This window comes from Microtus ochrogaster, unplaced genomic scaffold (genome assembly GCF_000317375.1).
Source record: "Microtus ochrogaster isolate Prairie Vole_2 unplaced genomic scaffold, MicOch1.0 UNK12, whole genome shotgun sequence".
NCBI classification, from domain to species: Eukaryota; Metazoa; Chordata; class Mammalia; order Rodentia; family Cricetidae; genus Microtus; species Microtus ochrogaster.
Genome location: NW_004949110.1, coordinates 4798078 through 4815274, shown reverse-complemented (window position 1 = coordinate 4815274; position 17197 = coordinate 4798078). Strand labels below are relative to the sequence as shown.

Here is a 17197-nt window from a genome sequence, read left to right as displayed (position 1 = left end):
TGAGTTCTGTTACAGACAATAGATAGTCACTGTGCTATTTAATCCTCACAATCCTCTGAGGAAGGCATTGTAATTATCCCCTTCACAAATGAGACAATCAAGAGTCATAGAGGTTAAATAGTCACACAGTGAGCCGCCATTGAATTGAATCTGGGTGGACAAACACAAACGTTCAGCACAGCTTTGCACTGCTTTGGAATACTGAAATCAGTGTGTGGGTGGAGATGCACGCACATCTGCTTTGAAAATGTAAATTAATAATTTACTCCAGATGAACTACCGGACAAAAGTAATCATAATCACAGTTACTTCCTTGAATTAGCATATAAATACATAAATAAAGCAATGCAGAAATGAAAATCTCAGAACTGAACCCAGCATAGTATGCACTCATTGTGGTCATTTTTACTCTTACTGATCTAACAAAAGTCAGTATCACTGCTAACGGCAATAAGTTATTCTTATTCTGCTCTTCATATAGTGACACGCTATTGTCATTGCTACACTGTTATTAATAAGACAATTAGTTATGATTATGTTAACGGGGAGGTTAAAAAGTGAACTCATTAGCAGTCATATATTTTCACAGAGGGCTGTCTTCTGTCAGCCCTTCACAGAAACCGTTTCTGGTGTCTCAGAATGGCAAACCCAAGTTAGAGGTCGCCAGGGGTCCCTGAAATTAGTGGCCTCCAAGTGAGGGGTGGGCAGTGGCAGGAGCTGCCTCATCAAGCATAGCTGTTGATGACACAGGTTTCAGTTGGGCTCTCAGGAGCATGCTGCCCACAGGTGCTAGCCTTTGGACAGTGGAGCGCAGGTGATGTGGAGACCGCAGGGTGGAAATCTGCGGGTCACTAGAGAAACAACATGGCAGAATGTCACTTGTTCTAATGGAGGGCACTGGGCAAGGGGATTTGGGAAAATGCTCAGTGCACTTTACTGAGTGCTCATGACGCATGTACAAATTTTCAATTTCTTTATCATCTCTCACACTCTCTAAACTACATACCTGAAGGCTGAGAAAAGTTTCAAAACAAAAGGTTCTAGAACGTTCAGTTGCTTGGATAATTTCAAAATATGTCATTTTCATCTCCATATTTTTAAAAATTTCTCTCTCCTTCTTTTCTCTTTTTAAAAATAACCATTACCAAACTATGTCCACATCACCAAGAAAGAAGGGTTTTTGCATTGAACCCTTAATGGCTAAGAAAGGGAAGCATGGGTTATTTTCATTAACACTTCAACATTAACGTATTGAAGATACGTGATATTTCAGGATCACGTATCTTCCTGAGCACAAGAAACAGACAGACATAGATCACTCACTAGTGAGGAAATCTGGAACCCACAGGCCCCAGAATCAATGTGCACATGAATTTCTGAACATTATTTTAGAAATTTATTTTATTTATAATTATGTTTATATGTACCAGGCTTTCTTTGGGGGGGGGAGCACTGACCAGCTCCCAAATCATGATACAGAGAATTATTATTAGTTTTGAATGCTCAGCCTAGCTTAGTCTCATTTCTGGCTAGTGCTTTTAACTTAAAGTAACCTGTTTCTCTTTATCTACCTTTTGCCTCCAGGCTTTTTACCTTTCTTTCTGCACGTCCTTCTCTGTCTTTGCTGGCTGGTGGCTCCTGACAGACCCCAGGCACTTCCCTTTCTTTCTCTCTTGTTCTCTACTCCTCTCTTCTCTCATTCTTCTCTTATTTATTCTCTCTGCCTGCCAGCCCCACCTATCCCTCCCCTGCCTAGCTATTGGCTGTTCATCTTTTTTTAGACCAATCAGGTGCCTTAGGCAGGCAAGGTGAAACAAATAAAACACATCTTTACATAATTAAACGGATGCAGTACATCTTTACATAGCTAAACACACATCCTCACATCATTAAACAAATGCAGCATGAACAAATGCAACCCACCTTTACACTGTTAAAGTCATAGTCTGCAGCATAAACAAACGCACCACATCCTTACATAGTTAAAATAATATTCCACAACATGTATATGTGCATTTCTGTGTGTAATTATGTACATGTGAGTGCAGGGACCTGTTGAATCCAGAAGAAGATGTTGGGCCCCATACATCTGGAGTTATAGGCAGTTGGGAACCACTCAGTGTGGGGGCTGTGAACCAAGTCAGGTTGTCTGGAAGAACAGTGCCCTAAGTTGTCTCTTCAGCCCATGGATTTCTAAACCCTCTGCCTAAATGTTTCCTTTTGAATTTGCAGTTTCCTATTTATTTGTTTATGTGCGGTAGATGATGCCAGTATTACACTGTTTTTACTGGGCCTCCATTTGATAGCCATGTCCCACTGAAGAGCTCACAAGCTCTTAGTGCTGTGCTGCATGGGTTTGGGTCTTCTAGCCAATTTTATTCATTTCCTCACTCAGGAATTCATTAATTTGAACACTAAACTTCTTCATTCAACAAATAATTATAAGTAGATATTACTCCTGCTCTCACGGAGATTACACTTAGAGTGTGATTAGCCCATTTGTAACTTACATTTTATTCACAGTGTGACTAAATGCTCTAGAGAGAAGACAGCTTACATGCACAACTCTGAGTGCTGGGGAAATCTGAGGGAGCTGTATCTTACAGAAGTTCTGTTTTAGAAATGTTGAGTCTGGAGTAGTGAGATAGGCTGTTGCGTGTCTGAAATAGATCAGTGGAAGGTTTGCTTCGGACTTGGAACTGAGAGCAAATATTTGAGGTGTATTTGTCTAGCCTTGGCTGTAGATAAAAGTCTAGAAAAACATGCAAGAGAAGGCCCATGATGGAGGCCCAGGGACCCTGTCACTTCAAAAGAGTTAAAGGAGAATGAGGAAAACAGAGAAGCTAGGACTCTGTCTCCAGAGATGAGGGCTTTACAGGAGTCAAAGGGAGAAGATGTGCTAATGAGGTCAGAGAAGTTAAGGTGTCAAGAGGACCAATTAATTAGGGCCATTAGAGTGTAAAGTGAGACCATAGCGGGTAGAAAAGAGACTGGAAAATGAAGAAATTGAGACAAGTTGCTCCCAGGCATCTGGTGAGGAGGGGACTCACGTTTTCTCCAGACAGAGAGCTGGGGTGGGACATGAATCGATTTCAGATCACTGGAATGCTTTGAAGATGCCCATGTCTCACTGGGGTTCACAAAGAAGAGCTTCAAATAGCAATTTTGCTTCATTATGATTAGGTGCATGAGATGGCGAAGTGGACTCTGGATGGCAGAATTATATGTACCTTTGGGTGTCTGTGAGACCATGTGGTTTTTATGGGTGTCAAATTCATAATCCTCTCCCCCCGTCACTGTTAGTTATATTCCATGACACTAGTAAGCATTTTCTCTCATAAAAGTCTCTGCTGAGTCCTGTGAAAAATACAAAACTAGTTCAACACATGGTTTCTACCCTTAGGAAGGGAAAAGTCACCCAAGACAGGAGAAGCATTGTGCCTGTGAGAGGTTCAAGCTGGCAGGGAGATGCTTGGCTTTGGGGACTTAGAGGGATCGGGACAGGCTGGGAGAGTCAGCTGACTTATTTGTTGAACCTGAATGATGCATCCAGACAAGGATCCTGTTCAGAGAGCCCCAGCGCAATGTGAGCTTTCAACTTCGGATTGCTGTTCTGAACTGTAAATTCTGTTTTATTCAAGGCAGTTTCTTCTTGACATAAGAAAAACAAGTAAACAAACAAACAAAAAACCTCATGGACAAACAAATAAAACTCAGGCACTGGTAATCTTAGAGCCACCACCATCTGCCGCTTACTACTGGGACATGAGATAGGCCTGTTCTGTGTTGAGCTCCATTTATAAATTCTTTTTATTATTTTTTAATTAAAATACAAGGACATCATCTCTTTACTCCCACTGCTACCTCTCCATGCCTACCCCCGCGCCAGCTCATGGCCTCATCTTTAACTATTGTTACAGATGCATGTAAATGAATAAACATGTGAATATAGCCTGCTGGGTCCTTTTAGCATTACCTGAATGTTTGTTTATGTTTTTAGAGCTAAGCATTTGGTATTGGATAACCAGTCAGGGGCTCATTCCTAGGAAAGACTAATCCTCCCTCTTGGTAGTTAACTGCTTGTAACCCTTCATCTAAGGGTAGGGACCTGTGGGATTTCCCGCTTGTCCACACTGGGATGCCACAACTGGTGCTGGGATTGTTCAGGTCTTGTTTAGCCAGCCATGATGTTGAGGTTTATGGGTGCAGCTTCCCTGTCACAGGTGAAAGGCACAATCTCATGTGAGACTTCCTGATCCTCTGGCTCTTCCAATCTTTGCATCCCCCACCCTCTTTCTGCAATGTTCCCTAAGTCTTAGGTATAGTAGCATTTTTGTAGATATATCAGTTGGGGCTAAGCATGCTCCCATAAGGTGTTATTATGTATTTTTACTAGTTGTGGTTTTCTGTAACAGTCTCCTGCTGCAGCCAAAAGGATCTTCTTGGATAAGGTGTAAGATCTACACTTACCTACACTCTAAGTGTTTAGAATGCAGCCAGGAACAATACTGGTGTAAGGAAGTGGAAAAAGCGGATTCCCCTTTAAGATCCATGACTTCACTAGCCATCTGTACTTGTAGGTTTCCAATTTTAGACATGATTTTTCTTTTATTAAGCAGGCCTTATTGAGTTCAGTTAGATTTCTGTTGGTTACTGCCAAAACCTAAGTGCCACTATCGCACCATTGGGGATCTCTGGCCATGCTGGCCATTGTCGTGCTTCACAGCCACCACAAATGGGTAGGACTATCAATTGCATTCCTCCCTTAGCACAGCATCTTGTGGTAGAATAAAAACCAGCTTCAAGAAGGAGGCTTTCTAGTCAACTCCAGCACAAATCCTCAGAGCCCAGCGACTCAAGAGTGTCATGTCTTCAGCAATAGGGACTTACCTTAAACTTCTACATGGCAACCACAGGCAGCAGCAATGACCTATATTGTTCTGGGAGTCTCCTGGACTCCTCTAGACAACAATTCAAAGGAATTTCTCACGTCTGCTACTGGGGGTTTTGCTAAATATTCTATGGCTCTTGGGGGGAGTATTATCACCCCATATGTTATACTTTCACTGAGACTTGTGTGTGTTTGTGTGTGTGTGTGTGTGTGTGTGAGAGTGTGTGTGTGTGTGTGTGTGTGTGTGTAAAAGAGAAGAGAGAGAGAGCACTCAGTTGGACATCCATCATGGTTCTCATTTTATAAACAGGTAAAACGAACAATTAATATAAATGAGATTTTAAAACATTTCCTTTTTACTATTTTTTATTAAGAATGAAATCTAACATAGCCGTGTCTTAGTTTCCCCGCTTTAAAGTCCATCACTATGTCTTTTGTTTCTGGTGGAGATGATCTTATCTATTTCAGGATTAGATATGCCCAGAGGTGTTCCCTCTGGGTGTGGACTGCAGTTGTAGGAGTCCTATTTCATGATTTCCTTCCAACCAGTCCTGCATGTAGCTTCGTGTGGATCTACCACTACCCACCTTGATTTTTCAAGAGGGAAAAATACTACAGACAGTAAGCTGTGATAAAATACATTGCTATTTAATCCTGGATGGGATCCCAGTCTGTGACCTTGAGACTGTTGGGAGAATGATGAATCCATTTTTTCTTGCATCTGTCTCCATCCTGTCACTCTCCTGGCATCTTCTGGAAGCTTCACTCATTCTTGCAGTTTTGAGCTAGTTCCTGCGGCTACAGAAAACTACATAGTTGCCTGTCGGGGAGCAAGACTCCCTTCTGTGAAGAAAGATGATATAAGCCCTAACATGAATATAAAATGGGCATAATTGCAATACTGAATGTTGAAGAGAAAAGAAATCTGGTCCAAAGCATGAAAGGCATATAGGCAGAACGTGACAAGGCATCCTGATTTTATGCTTATCACATCCCCTGTCTAGCGCAGTTCTTAGCCATTCAAATGTAAAAAGGAGCTGTTGTCCAGCAAGGAGCACACCTATCTCTCAGTGTCAGTGATTGCAAGTATACTTGTGCAAGGCAGAGAGGAATCCTGAAGACAACACAAGTTCACCCACACTCACTGACGGACCGCAGGCCCTGAGAAGGGGAATTGTGGTCAGGAGGAAGAAGGCATTAGGTTGCTTAGGATCAGATATGATCATGGGAGAAAAAGAACAGAGTTACAACTTAGAAGAGACAAATGGCTGTCAAAACAATTGGAAGTAATGTGTGTGCTGCGGATAAAGTTCAGTGACTTTCCTGATTCACAGGGACACAAACTCTGCTGCATATAAGAATCATGTAAAGACTATGATGACGAATATGAACCATGTGACGGCTGTGATACTGGCTGACTTCTGATAAAACGAGGCAGACTTTCTGTAGGTGGCACCCAGTATCATATAGTTAAAGTTTGTCCTTTGTTTTAAGATGTGCTCAGGGTCCAACACAAGTTTTCTAAATCATCATTTCTTGTGCTCCGATGTTTAAGCCAAATACACGGAAAGAGAGGGCTTGTGTGGGGTCCAAGATTCTGCATTTCTGATCTGGTCCTTGGTGGTGCCATTGTTGTTGGCCCTAAGCCACACTAGTAAGATACCCTAAATTAGGATACATAGTTCTTGGAGCACATTAGTAGTAATAGATGGACAATTTATCCTTTTATTAGGTCATATCTGATGTTGGTCACCTGGAAGGTTCTAAGAAGTTTGTAGAACATGCCAAAATGAACCCTCAAGATTTTCATTTGAAATATTGTAAAAACCCCAGAAGAAATTCTTTGTTTACTAAAGGAACACGTTAATGCTAATTAACAGAATAATGTAAGAAATTTGGGTGTTTTGGACTCAATCATATCAGCTTAGATTATCTGATGTGAAATATGTGTGTGTACGTATGCGAGTACTGTGTGTGATACATATAATGCATACATAGCCATGCACATATCCTCTGATGAATAATAATGAGAAGCCTGCCAGAAAGATCTCAAGTGGAGGGAGTCAGAATGACATCTGTGTGGATAAAATGCTTGTCTCATAGTCCTGGGGACCTGAATTCGGTCCCCAGAACCTAAAAAAAGTGAAAGAAGTAACCCTATGTTGTCCTCTGCCTTCCACATGTATTGTGGCATGTGTGCCCTCACACACAATTAGAATAATAATTTTAAGATGTGTTTTTGAATAAAATTATAAAATTTACCCAGGCAAAAGCAGAAGAGAGGCCGTGAATGAACCTGTGACCGTTGGCCATGACTTTTCACCTTTGAAAGAACATGCTTGACCATCATCTCATTTGTTTTCATCCTGCTGGGAGGGAGGGAATCACCTCCTACTGTCCCCCTTGCACAGGCGAAGGGACCTGTCACAGCCTTATTCTGTGCTCTGCCATCTTTCTCTAAGAGTGAAACTAAAGCACTGTTTGGAACCAGTTGTTTAGAATGAGGGGAGAAAGAAACAGCCCAGTAATTTGGTCCAGAATCAACACTTACAGAACAATAGGGATCAAGACCTGGTCAGGTCAGTGACTTAGCAGAAGCCACATTGAAGCCACCTGGCAGCAGAACCAGGGATGTGATTTTTATTTTTCCTAAATTCACCTGAACTGGCAATCCATGTCAATCCCCTGAAGCTTTTCTCAGCAAAGGGGAAAAAAAAGGCCTGTGATTTTGAATATAATTTACCTAATATATCATGCACGGGGAAATTTCATCTCGTTTTGTAATCTCTAACGCTTATTTTTCTTTTCCAGCTGTACCATTTGGAACCCTGAAAACAACCGCTGGGTACGACAGAATGAAAATGACAAGAAAAGGCAGCTCTCTGAATTTTCCCCAGTCAGATCAATAGCCCGGCAAGCAGTCAGCTGGTAAATAATGCAGATGTGTAAAACATATTTAGTTCAAGTTAAGACGTCACGTTAGTTGCGCTTTGATTGATGACCTTAAAATATGTTGTCATTATTAATGACAAGATAGAGGGAACAATTCATCTTGTGACAGATGAAAATCAAACAGCATTTCTTTGCCCCGCTTCTTTTTCAACTGTGTCAACGGCCTTTGAACGATTTGAAATCTAGAATGGAACGCTTGCAGAAGCCCGTTTTGCTTGTGTTGCACTAACACAACCTGTGGCTTGAAATTCCTTTGAGGGTGTGGGGTGAACTTCTTTCATAATAATTCAGTCCACTTTTCAGAGTGGACAGAGTTCTCTGAGTCTAACAAAACATCCACTAGCCAAATGGAAAAGAAATTGCTCCAATACTTTAAAAGACAACAGCATCTAAAACATCTTCTTTCATCTAGAAATGATTTCACAATGTTCCTGAGCTTTGCCATCACTGCTCTTGCTTGCCATGCCTAGCAACCCAAGTATCTCTTAAAGAAGGTCTATCTAGACTTTGTTCTCAGATGCTCCTGACATAATAGTAAGTAACCAGACTAATGTTAGACCTACAGGAGACCAATGAACAGATCAATCATGGCATTTTGGCCTATCATCTAATATTATGGTCTGTATATCACTAGACAATAGATAAACTTACCCTTATCCCTTTATTCCATGTCCATTCCTCCCCAACCCACAGGTTAATGATGGCTTTGTACTATTAGACATAGAGGTAAAGTGTTCTATGAGCCTTTGTCTGGTCTGAGTTGAAACTTTTGATTCAGGCACAATGCAGACTGTGTCTGCATGAAGCATCTGCAGATGACGGCCAAGAAGAAGCAGGTCTACAGTTGGTTTGACTATGTAACCACTCCTTTGTTTTGAAGAACAAAGATGCCTATTATTTAGCAAACCTAATTTGATTTAAGGATACAACTGAAGAAAATATTGATATCTTTACTTTGTAAAAAAAACAAAGTTTTAAGAGAAAAAGTAAAAAACTGTTTACATACAATAAATTTTGAATTCAGTGCCCAGTATTTATGTGTTCAACACTATGTGGCAGCGGTGGGATGCAAAATGAAAAAAAAATAGATAATGGACAGTCTAGTGGGATAACAGAGAAATACAGACTGTTCAGACTGTTAATCCGGAAGTCTTGGTCTTTGACCAGAGGCAGCTACCTGTCTCTCGTTGATTTCCTTGTAATATAACAAACACTATAATAATCTGTGTGGTTGACCAGGAGCTCCTGCTGAATGTTTCAAGCCTTTAGTTCCATTTTTCCCAGATGCCACTTTTTCTGGGAAGCACAAAAGACTACTTACTTAGCATTCTCTCTCCAGGAAACTATCAGTCGAAAGAAGCTATATTTTGGAGGCTGCCTGGAGACGTCATTAGGTAGATGTTTTCTACATGGAAGCACATGTTAGTGTCTACACTCGTCCTTGAAGTTTGCCAGACCTAACTGGGAAGAGATGACTCTTCCAGTTGACTTTATGTTGGCTCTGGAGGGATCCTGGGGTAAACATTCATCAAAATGAACACTGGTCCGAAGACCACAACCACAAATCTTCACTCTTCCTGAATAGAGTGAGGAAGGATACCAGCAAAAGGGACAAACACAACCTTGCCAGGGAGTCACAAACAGCTTTGTTAGTTTAGTCATTCACACAGTAAAAATTCAAAAAAGTCAGAGTCATTTGGAGTTCTATGGGAGGTAGGACTTTCCTTCCATAGCTGAATTGAAGCAGCCCATAATTATTCTGCAAACCGGATACTGGGTTCTTCTACAAAGATATACATCTGGATTTGGGGGGAGCAAAGTGAGGAGAAGGAATAAGTGACTCTTAAATTAAATTCAAACTCTGACAGTTTATATCTTTATTGAAGTCTGAAGGAAAACAAAAACAAGGAAAAAGAGAGGAAGAAAGACAGTTCTGTAATTAATAATATTTTCTAGCATTTAGATATTTATTAAAACAAAATAAGCACAACCTTCATCAAACTGAAAACCAAGCACAGGCCACTGACTTTGCTAACCAGCATTCTTTAGTTCCTTTCTCTAACCTGACAGCATTTCTTCTGAATACGTAGTCTGAAATGAAAATGAGAAGAGATGAAGAAATGATCTGCATCTGCTGGACACCTGTCTCCCCAGGAGACAGAGGCAACCTTTAAGTAACTTATTTAACTCCATGCTGTGTTTAGGATTTTGTTTATTGGCAATTACACAAGCTAGGTTTACATGGAAAGGGGGCATCACAGTGAGTAAATACCTCCGTCAGAGTGACCTGTGGGCTATTATTATGATTAATGGTTGATGTGAGAGAGCTCAACCCATTGTGGGCGGGGCCACCTCTTAATAGATGATCCTGGGCTTTATAACAAAGCAAACTGAACAAGCCATGAGAACAAGCTATTAAATCAGAGTTTCTCTGTGGTCTCTGTTTTAGTTTCCATCTCCAGGTTCCCCCCTTGAATTCCTGCTTTGCTTTCCCTCAGAAATCGACTGTAAGTTTTAAGAGATTGGGTGTTGGTGGCGCACGCCTTTAATCCGAGAACATAGGATGTCGAGACAGGTGGATCTCTGTGAGTTTGAGGTCAGCCTGGTCTACAGAGTGAGTTCCAGGACAGTCAAGGCAACACAGAGAAATCCTGTCTTAAAAAACAAGCAAGCAAGCAAACAAACAAACAAGAAATATGATTTCTCTTCCCCAGGTGGCTTTTGGTCCTTGTGTTTATCACAGCAATAGAAAGCAAACCAGGAAACTCCCCCCAAGACTGGAGTCCGCGTATTTGCTTTTCCAAACGATCTTGAACACAAAGTCTAGTGATCTTTCTGTCATTTTTAACAGCAGGGCTCCTCTGGTTTTGAGAACTCAGGGTCACTTACACGTAGGAAACCTGACATTGCTAAGCCAACAAATAAAGGCGTCTGAATCCCCCAATTTATAATAAAGCTGGGGGAGGAATAACATCAAAAATTGATGACACAGTTTTCAGAGATATTATTTTCAAAGATGCTATCTTGGATTAAATGCATTTTCAAAATGTGAGGTTTATACCCAAAAGAATAGGTTGTTTTCTATCTTAGTGAATACGGAGCCATCAAAGTCCACAGCAACTTGGCTGGATTTGACAGAAGTGTTATCTTGAGCTACTTACAAAGAGAAATTATGTTTCTATTTCAGACTCAAATGTCAATACATTTAAGAATTGGTTCCCCATATCTCTGGCTTCTGTGTCTCATATATTCAGCTAATAATGGATAGAAAATGCCTGAAAAATGATATGTGAGATGAATATGGACAGTCTCTTTTCCTATCGTTATTGCTTAAATAATGTCCGTTAGACTAGATAGGAGTTTGTGAGAGCTGAGAAGATGAAGTCTCCTCAAAGGATGCTGCATCTGAGTCAGGGACTCATCTTAGACTGGGACTTCTAATTCTAACAATGATGGGCAAAGGACTGAGGCAAAACAAAACAACAAAATGAATGAATATTAACAGCAGCAACTACAGACAAACAGGCAAGATGCTGACTAAGGAAACAGCAGGAACTGTACTGATATTTCATTTGTATTTTAATAAATAAAGCTTGCCTGAAGACCAGAGAGTAAAACAACCTCACTGGTCAGCTAAACAGACCAGGCAGTGGTGACACACACCTTTAATTACATTAGCCATACTAGTTTGCCATTGAAATGGGGCAGTAGTGGTACACAACTTTAATCCCAGTCCTAGAGGGAAATATAAAATGGGAGGAGACAGCTCTCAGACACAGTCTAATTCTGAGACATCTGGAGGCAGGATAGCCATTTCAGACTGAGGTAGTAGTAAGAGCCAGGGACTAACTGGCTTTTTCTAATCTTCAGGTTGAACCCCAATATCTGTCTCTGAGTTTTTACTAATCGTGCTACAAGGAACTGCAGGCAAAGGAAACCAGGACCATCTGGAGCAAGAGTGTAAGCAATTCCTAAAGCCCTCCCTTTCCTGTGGCTCTTTTGCTGTTTGCTGGAAGGCCTCAGTTCGATGCTCACTGACCACAACTAATGAGAGCAGCAAGAGGGGAAAGGAGGGAGGTGATAGACAAACCACAGCAAAGTGAGGACAGACAGTGAACCCCATCACATGCTACTTGATAGTCAATCATGCTGGAGGCCTTTTTATTTTTTTAGACATGTTCCCACACTATATTCATGCAGGTTATCATTATCATCATAAACCCTATGTGCAGACCAGCCACTCAGGAACCTTGATAACTCATGGACCATAATTCAAGAAACCTAGGATGAGGACTGAGGTTCTGGACTCAGTCACGGCTAATACCGAGTCTGCTGAGCTCTGGATACACTGCTAAGTAGCAAGGCCCTGAACTACGCACAGTCTTCCATTTCCTAATGAATAGGGCAGTCTTAGCAGAGCTGTTCACTTTATTCCTCACTACCAGAAGCTGCACACTGGCAGCTGAGTGCCAGGAGAATATTTTACACTTTTTTCAGAACCATTGACTAACAATAAAAAGGTTATATGTGAAAAAGTCAGACTGTGAACTTCTGTGAGAAAATACAGTAGAGGCCACGCTGGGCTGTGTCTTCCTGGAAATGACCAGAGCTGACTGGGAATGCCTGCATGCTTTTCCTGGAACCCTGACTGCACTTGCTGCTGAACTGCTCTTCTCGCCTTGGCCCTGTTTGCATCTGCGTCTGTAGACTCCGATCTATGAACTTCAACTATCTAGTTACTGGAACCACGTTTTCCCTCCAGTAGAGCATGGATAGCAATCATCTCACGCCTCCATTTTGCATGGCCACATCACTGGGACTGGGGGTAGAAGGAAGTCCCCAAAGAACATACTTTTTGCTGTGGCATGGCCTGGCCCATTCGCAGATAAAGGAAGGAACAAGGGATGGTTTTGCCAACAGTAGCAGCGTTAGCAGGTTTATGTTTCAAAATACGGATGCGGTTTTCTCAAGTGGTAAAAATTGAGCAGCTGATCATTCGCGTTCAAGAGCGACAGAAGAATGTATCCAGTGGGTGATTAAAAGCTCAGTTCGCAAAAGATGAAAATCAGCTGGGTCATGGAGAGTTAAACAGGAGGAAAAGGAACAACGGAAGCTGGGGAGGGGGGGGAGAGCATCTCAACACTATTTATATCTCAGGAGCTGGCAGGTTTGGATCCTCTGATTTGAAAACATGAAGGGCAGACAAAACCAACAGTCGGAACCCTGAAATAACCCGGCGTCCCTTGCAGCCTTTGGATGTGCAAGCTCGCCTCTGGTTCGGCCTGCTGTTTACTTACATCTCTTTGTCTATTCTTCTTACATTTTTTTCCTCCCCCACACATAAGATTTTGAGAAGGAACTCAGGGGAAAATGTTTTCCTTGCATAATTCTTTCAGGCCTTTGTTGATACAGTATCTGTAACACCAACAAAGTCCCCACAGAAAGAACATTTCTGCCTTTGTTAGCAGAAGATTTGAATTAAAGGCACAGGCAGCAGCGTGCTAGCAGGAACAGGTCAGACTCAGCTGTGTTCCTGGACTCTTAACGCCTCTCATCTGGGCCTGCCTCAGAAATGCAGTTCCTGGATTCCAGTACCTTCCAGACCCTTCCCACCTGACAGATGCAGACTCTTCAGTTAGTTCTAGAACCCTTTATGGTGGCCTCTGTAGGATCCCAAGCCAAGTTCTGCAACAGCCCATCTGTATTCAAGTTTCCCTTTTCCTTCGATTAAAAATTAACATGAACATCTGGAGAGATGGCTTAGCAGTTAGGGGTGCTTGCTACTCTCTCTCTCTCTCTCTGCTCTCTCGCTCTCTCTCTCTCCCCATATCAATTCCAGTTACCCCTCCCAGCCCTCCTCCCCAACCTTCCCTCACCCTGCCTCCCCATCCACTCCTTAGAGAGGGTGAGGCTTCCCACGGGGAGTCAACAAAGTCTGTCATATCACCTTGAGGCAGTACCAGGGTCCTCCTCCCTGTTTCTAGTCTAAACAAGATATCCCTCCATAGGATATTCCCTCCATAGGGAATGGGCTCCAAAAAGCCAGTTCATGCACTAGGGATAAATCCTGGTCCCACTGCCCATGACCCCCACAAACTCCCAAGTCACCTAATTGTCACTCTCATTCAGAGGGCCTAGTTTGATCCTGCGCAGGTTCCCCAGCTGTCAGTCTGGAGTCAGTGAGCTCCCACTAGCCTTGTTACTCTTCTGGAGGATGGGAGTTTGGATCAGAGCACTCAGGTCAGGTAGCTCACAATCTCCTGTGATGATCTAACTTCAGGAAGCCCAATGCCTGTAGCCTCCATGAAGACCACACACATACATACACATGCACATATACACAACACACACACATGCACAGCAATAAAAGTAAAATACTTTAAAAAATTATCATACATTCAATTCCTTTCCAGGAGGCAGTTGAAGGCAAAGCTAAGGGCCTTTCTGAAATGCTGAGTTCAGCTCTCAGCACTGCTATTCAGCAGCGGTTTAACCCAGAACAACACAGCCACTTGGAACATTGGTTTCTTCTGCCCTCTGAGGACATCAATACCGCCCGTGGAACTATTTTGTAGCTACACAGTAGGTATCTCAATAAATGGATGCTACTTCTTCAACAGACGAATGAAGCATTAATTTCCTAATATGTTCTGTTAGCACATGGCCTCATCTCTATGGGACATGGCGCACAGTGAAGGGCTCGGCATGGGTGTCCCATGGCAGTTGAAGAGTAGTGTTCATGGGTAAATGGGTCAACTGGGTGAGGTGTCATTTTTTCAGTTTACTGGCTCTTTGGGATAGGACTTGAGGCTCTCTCAATGTACTCACCCTATTACTGAGTTTTCACTTAGGGCCTTTTGCAGATGAAGGATTCAATCGGCAAAGAGAGTTTGGGTCTTTAGCTTTTAATCAGCATGTTTGCTTTCTGTTGTTATGACAGGATTCAAAGGAAAAATCATCAACTTAAAGGAAAAAAATGCTGCTCTCAATTCAGATCTCCAGGCCTATCTGTGGTCACGTGGCTCTGTCATTTCCGGGTTTGTAGGGCAGAACACTGTAGCAGAGGTTGGAGCAAGGGAAGCTTCCCACTTCAGGTAACCATGAAATAGGACAGGCAGGGGACACTTCCGGGTCTGAACAGCCAAATAACATACTTTCTGTGTCTAGGTTAATCATTGTAAAGGATGCCCCACTGGAGAATGTCCGAGCTCCTCTTTGCATGGCCTTAGGGTACACTTACCACCCATGCCATGGCAGTTCCCTTTACCCTGATGAAAGCAGTCAGTGCTTTGAGTTTCCACTAGTGTTTCCTGACTGGTGAGGTTCTAAACAATAAAGTCAGAGATGGTAGCGCTACACAAACAGCATTTGCATCTTACCTGGAAAATGAACATGTGACAACATGGGTACAGTGTTTCTGCTGAACAACACACGGGCTAATGGAATGACACAATTTACTTTTTTGTGCCCCTCTTTCCCTCTTGGGGGGTATTTTCTGCCTCTACTGTGCTTCTGTATCCAACTGAAACAGTCCTGTACCCTTCAGGTCTCAGTTCAGAGGCCAATCCCTACCCTCCTCTCCCTGCATCTCCCAAGGAAAGAAGCAATATACAATAGCAGGACTAGATTATCTCTAGCCTGGATTTGTGTAGTTTGGACTCTCTTGGCTTCCCACATGGAAAATTGCCTGTGTTTGTCCTTTCCATGTGACTATAGCAAACACCTACTGTGACACACCTTCAAAGGGGCAGGGTGTATTTTGCTAACCATCCGCAGAGATTTCTGTGGTGAGCTGGAGTCACTCTGTTTAGGGCTGTGGCTAGATAGCACACATGGATGGGACAAGTGCCAGAGAAACACTGGTAAGCCCCTTATGCTCAGAGGGTAAAGGGGGTGAAAAGTGAACCACGACTCCATAAACCCTTCAAGTGTAGGACTCTAGGAGCCTAACAAGTTCCCCTGGGACCTAATTCCTTCCCAGCTAGCTTTGGCCACCCAGCCTTTATCAAGTTGTCCCATCTGGGGACACCTGAAAAGATTATATCATCAGCTTTTATCCCTCACTCAGCAATCTGCATAACAGGCTGGCCGTGGGGACACTTGTCGCTGCCTGTCTGTGCAGATAGCAGCTTTCCAGAACTCTGTCCCCTAGGGCTCTGTCTCTGAGCTTTGCACTGGGAACAGCTTCTGTAGAATCCACACTCAATAATCACTCAATCCAATAACGAGGCTGCTGCCTTTCTCTCGCTTGGCTATGATTCCTAACCATAGGAGCCAGCAGAATTTTTTTAAAGACCTGAAAGTGAATGTACTATGTCATTCACTTTCTAAATGATATTTGTAAAGATTCTGATAACACACAACAAAAACAAATACATATGTATATACATATTTATGTATGTAGGAGTAGTGTATGATAGCTCATGCCTATAATCCCAGCATTTTGGAGAGCAGGGCAGAAGGAACATGAGTTTTAGGCTATTCTGGGATAAATAGTAAAAACCTGTCACACACCACACACATATATACACACACACATACACATACACACACACTATTTTCCACATACAACTAAGGAAAAACAATACATAAATATATGCAACTATACATATATTGAGCAAAATAGAGGTAATGTAGTATATGTAAGATATTGTATATTATATAAGATAATACATATTTGTAGAGCTAAATATATAAAATATTAATGTGTACATATGTATACATAAATGATAGATAACACATAGCCACATAGAAAAATATAGATAGATGGTAGATAGATAGATAGATAGATAGATAGATAGATGGTAGATAGATAGATAGATAGATAGATAGATAGATAGATAGATCACTATGCAGCCTATTTCTTGAATCATAAAGCAAACATTTAAAAAGTTGCATATGGCTATTAATGTAATCAACAATTTGAAAAATCAAAACAGATCTTTGTGTAAGACTCAGGATTTTTCTCTGTGGTTCTTTTCCTAGTACTCAAAGTCAGGACCAGCCCTGTGAGGCTGGGGCCCCCTGAGGAGGATGCAGTTGGCTGCCAAAGCCTCCGGCCTTACTTGCTGAGAAAAGAACAAATGAACAGGTGTGCAGTTTTATTTTTGTCAGCTCAGCCCAGACATAGAGAAGTGTCAGGACACAAGGCTCTCCTGCCCACATGAAACACCTTCAACTTTCTCTGGGCCTCCTGGCATCCCGCCTGCCCTGTGTAATACACAGAGCCAGGACTGCTCCTCCTTACCACCTCTGCTCTCTCCGCTCGGCTCCCCAGCTCAGTCCCAGTGCACCTCCACACTCAGTTAGCCTTTATCCACCTCCACACTCAGTTAGCCTTTATCCACCTCCACA

At 42.3% G+C, this 17197-nt stretch overlaps 1 protein-coding gene across 1 annotated transcript in view; it reads right to left on the bottom strand.

Moving 5' to 3' along the window:
- Slc9a9 (solute carrier family 9 member A9) overlaps positions 1-17197 on the bottom strand; it is a 559136-nt gene that overhangs the window by 421098 nt on the left and 120841 nt on the right. The gene's annotated exons all lie outside the window — the stretch shown is intronic.